The sequence below is a fragment of the Pseudophryne corroboree genome, chromosome 2 (genome assembly GCF_028390025.1).
Source record: "Pseudophryne corroboree isolate aPseCor3 chromosome 2, aPseCor3.hap2, whole genome shotgun sequence".
NCBI lineage: Eukaryota > Metazoa > Chordata > Amphibia > Anura > Myobatrachidae > Pseudophryne > Pseudophryne corroboree.
In genome coordinates, this window is record NC_086445.1 from 711,449,033 (window position 1) to 711,461,475 (window position 12,443).

A 12,443-nucleotide genomic window follows, 5' to 3' on the forward strand; every position below is an offset into this window, starting at 1 on the left:
AGACCAGTGGCAGTGTCCTGTGCATCAACCATCAGTCATTCCAGTGACCAGTCACAGTGGTATCCTCTGCTGCCATATGTCCAGTGCTGCTGTATAATAACAAGTCCCTTACAGTGTTGCTGTGTTGTCCTGCATCAGACCATTGGTAGTGTCCTGTGCATCAGCCATCAGTCATTCTAGTGACCAGTCACAGTGGTATCCTCTGCTGCCATATGTCCAGTGCTGCTGTATAATAATAACAAGTCCCTTACAGTGTTGCTGTGTTGTCCTGCATCAGACCAGTGGTAGTGTCCTGTGCATCAGCCATCAGTCAGTCCAATGACCTGTCACAGTGGTATCCTCTGCTGCCATATGTCCAGTGCTACTGTATAGGGTGCTGTGTTGTGCTGCATCAGTTCAGTGGTGGTGTATTGTGCTGCATCAGACCAGTGGCATTGTCCTGTGCATCAGCCATCAGTCATTCCAGTGACCAGTCACAGTGGTATCCTCTGCTGCCATATGTCCACTGCTGCTGTATAACAATAAATCCCTTACAGTGTTGCTTTGATGTCCTGCATCAGACCAGTGGTAGTGTCCTGTGCATCAGCCATAAGTCATTCTAGTGACCAGTCACAATGGGTTCCTCTGCTGCCATATGTCCAGTGCTGCTGTATAATAATTAGTCCCTTACAGTGTTCCTGTGTTGTCCTGAATCAGACCAGTGGTAGTGTCCTGTGCATCATCCATCAGTCAGTCCAGTGACCAGTCATAGTGGTATCCTTTGCTGCCATATGTCCAGTGCTGCTGTATAGGGTGCTGTGTTGTGCTGCATCAGTTCAGTGGTGGTGTATTGTGCTGCATCAGACCAGTGGCAGTGTCCTGTGCATCAACCATCAGTCATTCCAGTGACCAGTCACAGTGGTATCCTCTGCTGCCATATGTCCAGTGCTGCTGTATAATAACAAGTCCCTTACAGTGTTGCTGTGTTGTCCTGCATCAGACCAGTGGTAGTGTCCTGTGCATCAGCCATCAGTCAGTCCAATGACCAGTCACAGTGGTATCCTCTGCTGACATATGTCCAGTGCTACTGTATAGGGTGCTGTGTTGTGCTGCATCAGTTCAGTGGTGGTGTATTGTGCTGCATCAGACCAGTGGCATTGTCCTGTGCATCAGCCATCAGTCATTCCAGTGACCAGTCACAGTGGTATCCTCTGCTGCCATATGTCCAGTGCTGCTGTATAATAATAAGTCCCTTACAGTGTTGCTGTGTTGTCCTGCATAAGACCAGTGGTAGTGACCTGTGCATCAGCCATAAGTCATTCTAGTGACCAGTCACAATGGGCTCCTCTGCTGCCATGTGTCCAGTGCTGCTGTATAATAATAAGTCCCTTACAGTGTTGCTGTGTTGTCCTGCATCAGACCAGTGGTAGTGTCCTGTGCATCAGCCATCAGTCAGTCCAGTGACCAGTCACAGTGGTATCCTCTGCTGCCATATGTCCAGTGCTGCTGTATAATAACAAGTCCCTTACAGTGTTGCTGTGTTGTCCTGCATCAGACCAGTGGTAGTGTCCTGTGCATCAGCCATCAGTCAGTCCAATGACCAGTCACAGTGGTATCCTCTGCTGACATATGTCCAGTGCTACTGTATAGGGTGCTGTGTTGTGCTGCATCAGTTCAGTGGTGGTGTATTGTGCTGCATCAGACCAGTGGCATTGTCCTGTGCATCAGCCATCAGTCATTCCAGTGACCAGTCACAGTGGTATCCTCTGCTGCCATATGTCCAGTGCTGCTGTATAATAATAAGTCCCTTACAGTGTTGCTGTGTTGTCCTGCATAAGACCAGTGGTAGTGTCCTGTGCATCAGCCATAAGTCATTCTAGTGACCAGTCACAATGGGCTCCTCTGCTGCCATGTGTCCAGTGCTGCTGTATAATAATAAGTCCCTTACAGTGTTGCTGTGTTGTCCTGCATCAGACCAGTGGTAGTGTCCTGTGCATCAGCCATCAGTCAGTCCAGTGACCAGTCACAGTGGTATCCTCTGCTGCCATATGTCCAGTGCTGCTGTATAATTATAACAAGTCCCTTACAGTGTTGCTGTGTTGTCCTGCATCAGACCAGTGGTAGTGTCCTGTGCATCAGCCATCAGTCAGTCCAATGACCAGTCACAGTGGTATCCTCAGCTGCCATATGTCCAGTGCTACTGTATAGAGTGCTGTGTTGTGCTGCATCAGTTCAGTGGTGGTGTATTGTGCTGCATCAGACCAGTGGCAGTGTCCTGTGCATCAGCCATCAGTTATTCCAGTGACCAGTCACAGTGGTATCCTCTGCTGCCATATGTCCAGTGCTGCTGTATAATAATAACAAGTCCCTTACAGTGTTGCTGTGTTGTCCTGCATCAGACCAGTGGTAGTGTCCTGTGCATCAGCCATCAGTCATTCTATTGACCAGTCACAGTGGTATCCTTTGCTGCCATATGTCCAGTGCTGCTGTATAGGGTGCTGTGTTGTGCTGCATCAGTTCAGTGGTGGTGTATTGTGCTGCATCAGACCAGTGGCATTGTCCTGTGCATCAGCCATCAATCATTCCAGTGACCAGTCACAGTGGTATCTGCTGCTGCCATATGTCCAGTGCTGCTGTATAATAATTAGTCCCTTACAGTATTGCTGTGTTGTCCTGCATCAGACCATTGGTAGTGTCCTGTGCATCAGCCATCAGTCAGTCCAGTGACCAGTCACAGTGGTATCCTCTACTGCCATATGTCCAGTGCTCCTGTGCCATATATTGGCCCTCATTCCGAGTTGATCGCTCGCTAGCTGCTTTTAGCAGCAGTGCAAACGCTAAGCCGCCGCCCTCTGCGAGTGTATCTTAGCTTAGCAGAAGTGCGAACGAAAGGATCGCAGTGCTGCTACAAAAAAAGATTGTGCAGTTTCTTAGTAGCTCGAGACTTAGGGTGTGTACACACGGTGAGATCCTTGCTATGTTCGATTTTTACTTGCGATTTCCCTTGAACTCCCTGGAGCCCAGATAGGACAGATTTTGACTAACTTTTCTTGAGATATGGACTATGTGTGCTTACGATTTTGGCTTATGTGAGATTTTGGCTTATGTGAGATGTCATTGACATGTGAGATGAACTAGATAGTACACCGATCTAGCAAGGATTGACTTGCCTGCACAGTCTATCTTTTCTTGCGATGCCGACCTGGCGGGGCCGCGCATCGGGATCGCAAGGTGACTTTCACCTTGCGATTTGCACTAACTTTTCTTGCGATTTTGACTATATAGTCAAAATCTCAAGAAAAAATCTCACCGTGTGTACACACCTTTACTCCTAGCTAGCGATCACTTCAGTCTGTTTAGTTCCTGTTTTGACGTCACAAACACGCCTTGCGCTCGGCCAGCCATGCCTACTTTTCCCCAGCCACTCCTGCATTTTTATCTGGCACGCCTGCGTTTTTACACACACTCCCCGAAAATGGTCAGTTACCACCCAGGAACACCCACTTCATGTCAATCAATCTGCGGTCAGCAGTGCGACTGAAAAGCGTCGCTAGAGCTTGTGTAAACTGTATCGGCTTTTGTGAAAGTACGTTGCGCGTGCGCAGTGCGCACCATACGCATGCGCAGAAGTGCCGATTTTTAGCCTGATCGCTGCGCTGCGAACAACAGCAGCTAGCGATCAACTCTGAATGAGGGCCCTTGTGTTATATAACTCCAGAAAAATAATGGAGAACAAAAATTTGGAGGATTAAATAGGGAAAGATCAAGAATCACTTCCTCCTAGTGCTCAAGCTGCTGCCACTAGTCATGACATAGATGATGAAATGCCATCAACGTCGTCTGCCAAGGCTGATGCCCAATGTGATAGTAGAGGGCATGTAAAATAAAAAAAAACAAAGTTCAGTAACAAGACCCAAAAAAAGAAATTTAAATGGTCTGAGGAGAAACGTAAACTTGCCAATATGCCATTTACGACATGGAGTGGCAAGGATCGGCTAAGGCCCTGGCCTATGTTAATGACTAGTGGTTTAGCGTCACATGACGATGGAAGCCCTCATCCTCTTGCTAGAAAAATGAAAAGAGTTAAGCTGGAAAAAGCACAGAAAAGAACTGTGCATTCTAAGATGGTATCACAAATCCCCAAGGAGAGTCCAAGTGTGTCGGCGGTTGCGATGCCTGACCTTCCCAACACTGGATGGGAAGAGGTGGCTCCTTCCACCATTTGCACGCCCCCTGCAAGTGCTGGAAGGAGCACCCACAGTCCAGTTTCTGATATTCAAATTGAAGATGTCACTGTTGAAGTACACCCGGATGAGGATATGGGTGTTGTTGGTGCTGAGGAGGAAGTTGATGATGAGTATTCTGATGGTGATGTGGTTTGTTTAAATGAGGCACCGGGGGAGACAACTGTTGTCTGTGAAAGGAAGAAGCCTATTGTGATGACTGGGCAAAATACCAAAAAGGGCACCTCTTTGGTGTGGAATTATTTCTCCACAAATCTGGACAACAGGTGTCAAGCCGTGTGTTGCCTCTGTCAATCTGTAATAAGTAGGGATAAGGACATTAACCACCTAGGAACATCCTCCCATATACGTCACCTGCAGCGTATTCATCAGAAGTCAGTGTCAAGTTGTGAAACTTTGGGTAAGAGCATAAGCAGTCCACTGGCACCTAAATCCCTTCTTCCTCTTGTACCCAAGCTCCTGCGAGACACCACCAGTTCCCTCACCGTCAACTTCATCCTCAGGCATGAACGTCAGTAGTCCTGCAGGCCGTGTCCCTGGCAAGACCGACGAGTCCTCTCCTAACCGGGATTCCTTGGGAGGATCCCTGAGTGGTATGCCTACTACTGCTGCTGTCACTGCTGTTGTTGTTGCTGGGAGTCGATCGTCATCCCAGAGGGGAAGTCGGAAGACCACTTGTACTACTTCAACTAAGCAATTGACTGTCCAACAGTCCTTTGTGAGGACGATGAAATATGACAGCAGTCATCCTGTTGCAAAGAGGATAACTGAGGCCTTGACACTAATGTTGGTGTTAGATGTGCGTCCGGTATCTGCCATTAGTGCAGTGGGATTTAGACAATTGATGGAGGTATTGTGTCCCTGGTACCAAATCCCATCTAGGTTCCACTTCACTAGGCAGGCAATACCGAGAATGTACAGAGACATCAGGAAAAGTGTCGCCAGTGTCCTAAAAAATGCGGTTGTATCCAGTGTCCACTTAACCACGGACATGTGGACAAGTGGAACATCGAAGACTAAGGACTATATGACTATGACAGCCCACTGGGTAGATGTATTGCCACCCGCAGCAACAACAGCAGCAGCGGCACCAGTAGTACCATCTCGCAAATCCAAACTCGTTTCTAGGCTGGCTATGCTGTGTATCACTACTTTCCGTAAGAGGCACACCGCTGACAAGCTCTTACGGAAACTGAGGAACATCATCGCACATTGGCTTACCCCACTTAGACTCTCCTGGGGATTTGTTATATCGGACAACGCCACCAATATTGTGTGTACATTACAACTGGGCAAATTCCAGCAAGTCCCATGTTTTGCACATACAATTAATTTGGTGGTGCAGAATTTTTTGAAAAATGACAGGGCGTGCAGGAGATGCTGTCAGTGGCTCGAAAAATTGTGGGCCACTTTCGACATTCTGCCACTGCGTGCCGAAGACTGGAGCACCAGCAAACACTCCTGAACCTGCCATGCCATCAACTGAAGCAAGAGGTGGTAACAGTGGCGTAACTAGAAATTTTTCTCCCCCAAGCCAAAAAATTCTTCGGCGCCCCCCCCCCCCCCTTCATGCTCCAGAATTGAGAGCAAGAAAGGGATAAATATGCGAGCGCCGAAGGCGCGCGCGCCCAAAAAGGGGCGTGGTTTTGTTGGAGTGGGCGTGGTTTCACATAAAGGGGCGTGGCATTGCAGGAAAAGACTACCTTATACCCCAGTTTTGCAACCTGCACGCCCATACATTGGCCACCACAGGAAAGAAAAATAATCCTGATTCAAGCCCCTTACATTATTTGTCATTTTTCCTCCTTATAGTAATGCCCAGTATACATTATGCCACATACTGCAATGGCCCTTAGACATTATGCCGCACACAATAATGCACGACACAATATGCACACACTGTAATGCCCCCGACACATTATGCCACACACCGTAATGTCTGTGACACATTATGCCACACACCGTAATGCCTGTGACACATTATGACAGGAATCGCAATGCCCGTTATACATTATGCTACACACTGCAATGCCCCTGATACATTATAGCACATACAATGTCTGTGACACATTATGACACACACCGCAATGTCCGTGATACATTATGCCACACACTGCAATGCCCGATACATTATAGCACATACAATGCCTGTGACACATTATGCCACACACTGCAATGACCTTGAGACATTATACCACAATGCCCGTGATATAGTATACCATACACCGTAATGCCTGTGACACATACCGCAATGCCCTGCCCATTATACCCTATGCCACACATCGCAATGCCCGTTATGTATTATGCCACACTGCAATGACCCTGAGACATTATACCACATACCACAATGCCCGTGATATAGTATACCACACACCGTAATGCCTGACACATTATGACACACACCGCAATGTCCGTGATACATTATGCCACACACTGCAATGACCCTGAGACATTATACCACATATCACAGTGCCCGCAATATAGTATACCATACACCGTAATGCCTGTGACACATTATGACACACACCGCAATGTCCGTGATACATTATGCCACACACCGTAATGCCCATTACACATTAAGTCCTACAGTAAGGCTTCTAATTACTTTTCAATTACCTGCTCGTTGTCAGGGGTTTCATGCACTGGGTGTCATGCTCGTTGCCAGGGGTTTCATGCTCTTGGTTCCATGCACGGTGCCAGGGGTTTTCATGCTCAGGGTGTCATGCTCATTGTCAGGGGTTTCATGCACTGGGTGTCATGCTCGTTGCCAGGTGTTTCATGCACTGGGTGTCATGCTCGTTGCCAGGTGTTTCATGCACTGGGTGTCATGCTCGTTGCTAGGAGGTAGTCCTTGTTGCTAGGGCTGTGCTCCCAGTGCCACATATGTCCCCAGTGCCAGATATTCCCCCACGGTGCCAGGTACTTACATGCCCCAGTGCCAAATATAGTCGTCGTCCCCATGTGCCAGGTACACATATACCCCCTCAGTGCCACATATGCCCCCAGTGCCAGATATTCCCCCCCAGTGCCACATATGCCCCCAGTGCCATATATTCCCCCCAGTGCCAAATATGCCCCCAGTGCCATATATGCCCCCAGTGCCAGATATTCCCCCCCAGTGCCAGATATTCCCCCCCGTGCCATATATGCCCCCAGTGCCAGATATCCCCCCCAGTGCCATATATGCCCCCAGTGCCATATATGCCCCCAGTGCCATATATGCCCCAGTGCCAGATATCCCCCCCCAGTGCCAGATATTCCCCCCAGTGCCAGATATTCCCCCCCAGTGCCATATATGCCCCAGTGCCAGATATCCCCCCCCCAGTGCCAGGTATTCCCCCCAGTGCCAGATATTCCCCCCAGTGCCATACATGCCCCAGTGCCAGATATCCCCCCCCAAGTGCCATATATGCCCCCAGTGCCAGATATTCCCCCCAGTGCCATATATGCCCCCCGTGCCATATATGCCCCCAGTACCAGATATCCCCCCCCCAGTGCCATATATGCCCCCAGTGCCAGATATTCCCCCCCAGTGCCATATATGCCCCAGTGCCAGATATCCCCCCCCCCAGTGCCAGATATGCCCCCAGTGCCAGATATTCCCCCCAGTGCCAGAAATGCCCCAGTGCCAGATATTCCTCCCTTCCCCCCCCCTGCCATATATGCCCCCAGTGCCAGATATTTACCCCCCCCCGCGCGCCGTCGCTTTTTGGAGGGACACGGAGGGCACAGCTCGTCTCTCCTGTGTCCCTCCTGCTGCATCATCTCCGGCGGCCGCAGGTCTAATAGGGGGAAGTGCCGGTTCGTGAGCCAATTAGAGCTCACGGACGGCACTTCCCCCTATTAGACCCGCGGCCGCCGGAGATGATGCAGGAGGGACACAGGGAGGCGCGCTGTGCCCTCCGTGTCCCTCAAACAAGCGGCGGAGGGAAGGAGACTGCAGACTGACATGCGGACGCTCGTCCGCATGTCAGTCTGCTGTAAATCAGTGGCGCCCCCGTAGCCCCTCGCCCCCAAGTCACCGTGAGGACTGCGGGGGCAGTAGTTACGCCACTGGGTGGTAACGAGGTGGAATTTAACACTTTATATGTTTCAGAGGAAGGAGTAGCAGCAAAAGGCCATTAAAGCCTATACATCCACTTACAATAAAGGCAAAGTAGGGGGAATGCACCTGACTCAAGCACAGTGGAGAATGATTTCCGTCTTGTGCAAGGTTCCCCAACCCTTTGAACTTGCCACACGTGAAGTCAGTTCAGACACTGCCAGCTTGAGTCAGGTCATTTCCCTCATCAGGCTTTTGCAGAAGCAGCTGGAGAGATTAAAGGAGGAGTTAAGATGGAGCGATTCCGTTAAGTATGTGGGACTTGTGGATGGAGCCCTTTATTCGCTTTGCCAGGATTCAAGGGTGGTCAATCTGTTGAAATCAGAGCACTACATTTTGGCCACCGTGCTCGATCCTAGGTTTAAAGCCTACGTTTTGTGTCTCTCTTTCCGGCAGACACAAGTGTGCAGATGTGCAAAGACCTGCTGGTGAGTAAATTGTCAACTCAAGCGGAATGTGACCTGTCAACAGCTCCTCCTTCAATTTCTCCCACCACTGGGGCTGCAAGGAAAAGGATAAGATTTCCTTGCCCACCCGCTGGCGGTGATGCAAGGCAGTCAGGAGCAAAAGCTGACATCTGGTCCAGACTGAAAGACCTGCCAACGATTACTGATATGTCTACTGTCACTGCATATGATTCTGTCACCATTGAAAGAATGGTGGAGGATTATATGAGTGACAGCATCCAAGTAGGCATGTCAGACAGTCCTTATGTATCCAGGCAGGAAAAATAGACAATTTGGATGACCTTCCACAAACTGGCTTTATTTTACCTAAGTTGCCCCCTCCCCTCCAGTGTGTACTCTGAAAGAGTGTTTAGTGCAGCTGGTAACCTTGTCAGCGATCGGCGTAGGAGGTTACTTCCACAAAATGTGGAGATGATGCTCATCAAAATGAATTATAAATTCCTCCAGGAAGACCTTTACCAGGAATTGTCTCCGGAAAGTACACAGGGACCTGTGATGGTGGAATCCAGTGGAGACGAATTAATACTCTGTGAGGAGGGGGATGTACACAGTGAAAGGGGTGAGGAATCGGGGGATGAGGATGAGGTCAACATCTTGCCTCTGTAGAGCCAGTTTGTGCAAGGAGAGATTGGTTGCTTCTTTTTTGTGGGGGCCCAAACAAACCAGTCATTTCAGCCACAGTCGTGTGGTAGACCCTGTCGCTGAAATGATTGGTTTGTTAAAATGTGCATGTCCTGTTTATACAACATAAGGGTGGGTGGGAGGGCCCAAGGACAATTCCATCTTGCACCTCTTTTTCTTCTTTGCATCATGTGCTGTTTGGGGACTATGTTTTTAAAGTGCCATCCTTTCTGACACTTCCATATATGTCCAGTGGTACTGCTATATTATTCCAGTGATACTGCCTTATATGTTCAGTGGTACTGCCATATAATTCCAGTGATATTGCCGTATAATTCCGGTGATATTGCTGTATAATAATTCCAGTGGGAAATGTTTGTGTCGCTTGGCTTAGTCATACAGCTACCTCGGTGCAACTTTTAGGCCTAAAAACAATATTGTGAGGTGTTCAGAATAGACTGGAAATGAGTGGAAATGAATGTTATTGAGGTTAATAATACCATAGGATAAAAATGACCCCCAAATTATGTGATTTTAGCTGTTTTTATGTTTTTTTCAAAAATCATCCAGATCCAAAACCAAAACACAAAAGGGTGGTTTTGGCAAAACCAAGCCAAAACCAAAAAACTTAAGTGGAATTAGAACCAGAACCAAAACACAAAACACAAAAGTGCCAGCCACACGGAGAGGGGAGTGGTACTTGCAAATGAAGTTCACAAGCAATTGTATCAAAGCTGTTAGCACTTTTATGGAGGTGCTGCAAGTGAATGGTGGTGGTGTAGGTATAGCAGAGGCTTTTAGATAGCCCTGGTAACCTCAGGAACATAACATGTTCAGAGAGGTGAAAATGAAACTAAAATAAAATAAACTAGCTAAAAAAAATAAAAAATTACTTAAAAAACTGTTGGAGCAAGCTCCAGAGTGACCAACTTCCTTAGTACATTTTTCTAACTTGGGGACGATGGGTAATCGAGGGGGAGGAGCTACACACGTTTGTAATTTAGTATGTGCCAGCTTCCAGCAACCAAGCCTATATTCCCCAGCGTAAGCTTCCAGTGTCCCCTAGTGGATGACAGAGAAATTCTGATTATGTTGTTTTCCTATTTACCACCTCAGGAATACCTATGTTAAATTTCAGCTTTCTATCATATTGGGAAGTAAGAGAATTAGTAACGAGTCTGTCAATCAGTCAGTGAGTGAGTGAGAGATAAGGTAAAATGTACCAGGACCATTTTTGTTGTTTATTAAATTCTACATACTGGAGTTGCAAAACAAATTTTGATCCGATTGTCCGCTTGGGCGTTATCGTCATCTGTAATGACATCATTATGTCAACCCCCTTTTCATCCCCTTAGGGGAAGTTTATTAAAATTCTAATTACGTTGTTTTTCTGTTTCACATCTGACAAATACCTATGTTATATTTCAGCTTCCTAACTTATCGAAGGTAAGAGACTTAGTGATGAGTCAGGGAGTTAGTGATGAGTCAGTGAGTGAGTGAGTGAGTGAGTGAGTGAGTGACTGACTGAGTGACTGAGTGAGGGATTTCACATTTATATATATAGATGGGGTTGTACAGTTTATTAAACAGCAATCCTGTCTGCCATGGCAGTGCACCTACATTTAATAATACTGTAGGAACAAAAAAGCTCAAATTATGTGATTTTAACTGTTTTTATCATTTTTTTAATTTTTTAAATGCAAATCCAAAACCCATGAGGGCAGTTTTCCCAATAACCAAAAACTGGTGATGAATTTGAACCAAAACCAAAACATGGAGGTTGCTGTACATAACAAATTATTTAGTCTTACTAAGCTTTTCGTCATTTCAGGATCTTCTGAAATCCTATGCAGGCACCTTGGGAGCATGCCATTAGAGGGGAATAAGGAGTTCGTTTTTACCTGAACATTTCTAAAAAATAAGCATGCGTTTACAAGATTGCTAAAAGGTGCTGTATTTTTAACTGTGGCAAGTTCCTGGCGAACAGGAAACTGAAACATATAGAACAGATTTTTAACCAGAAACAGCCATACTATCTTGAGAAGCAGGTATTTTCATTTTAGGAATATGGCATCAGAGTCAGACTGGCCCACAGGAGTACAGGGGAAACCCTCGGTGGCCCCACCTCTTCCTCCTCTGAGGATCATATTCCAGACTGTGCATGCAAATTATGCACTACACATATGTTAAATTATACTGTACATGACTATGGTGTAATGTCTACAGTGCATTGCTGTTATTAATCTGGTACAGTATCACGAATGTACTAGCACTATTTTTTTTATATATATATATATATATATATATTTATCAAGGGACCCAAATCATACAATCTCTAATTGTTATCCAAGCCTCTATGGTGGCTGGCCACTCCCCTAAGCATGGGACCCTACAACTACATTCCCCTGGTGGGCCCTTCATGCCCGAGTCTGACACTGGATGGCAGGCTACACAATCTATTGGTGAAATATTTTTTTTTACATTGAACAGATTTTGTATATCAAAAGATGGTCAAAGTCTTTATGTAATCTTCTGTTATAGATGTTTTAAATGTACTCAAAATAAGTGCAACAGATTTTCAAGCAGATATAGTTTCACAGTGGTGAGAAGCAGTATCACCTTATGATCAGTAATGGCACTGCCAACTGAAAACCTGCATGACTGCTTCAGAACCCAACAATAATACATACCTCCCAACTGTCTTGACTTTTGGGGACTGTCTCACTTTTCCTTCCATGGACTGCAGCGGTGTTGGACTGGGGCATGTAGGGCCCACTGAGGGATTGCAGTGGTAGGGGCTCATGTTAGTCTGCAGAGGGGGCATGGCCTTCCACCACTTTGAGTTGACTAACCATTAGAGAGGGCAACATCTGGACCCCTTCATTAAATCCAGCTGCTGCATGCATGATAATGTACCAGATTAATAACAGCAATGCACTGTAGAAAATACACCATAGTCCAGTATAAGGTAACATACGTATAATGTATAATTCAAGTGCACAGTCCGGAACCTGATCCTTAGAGCAAGAG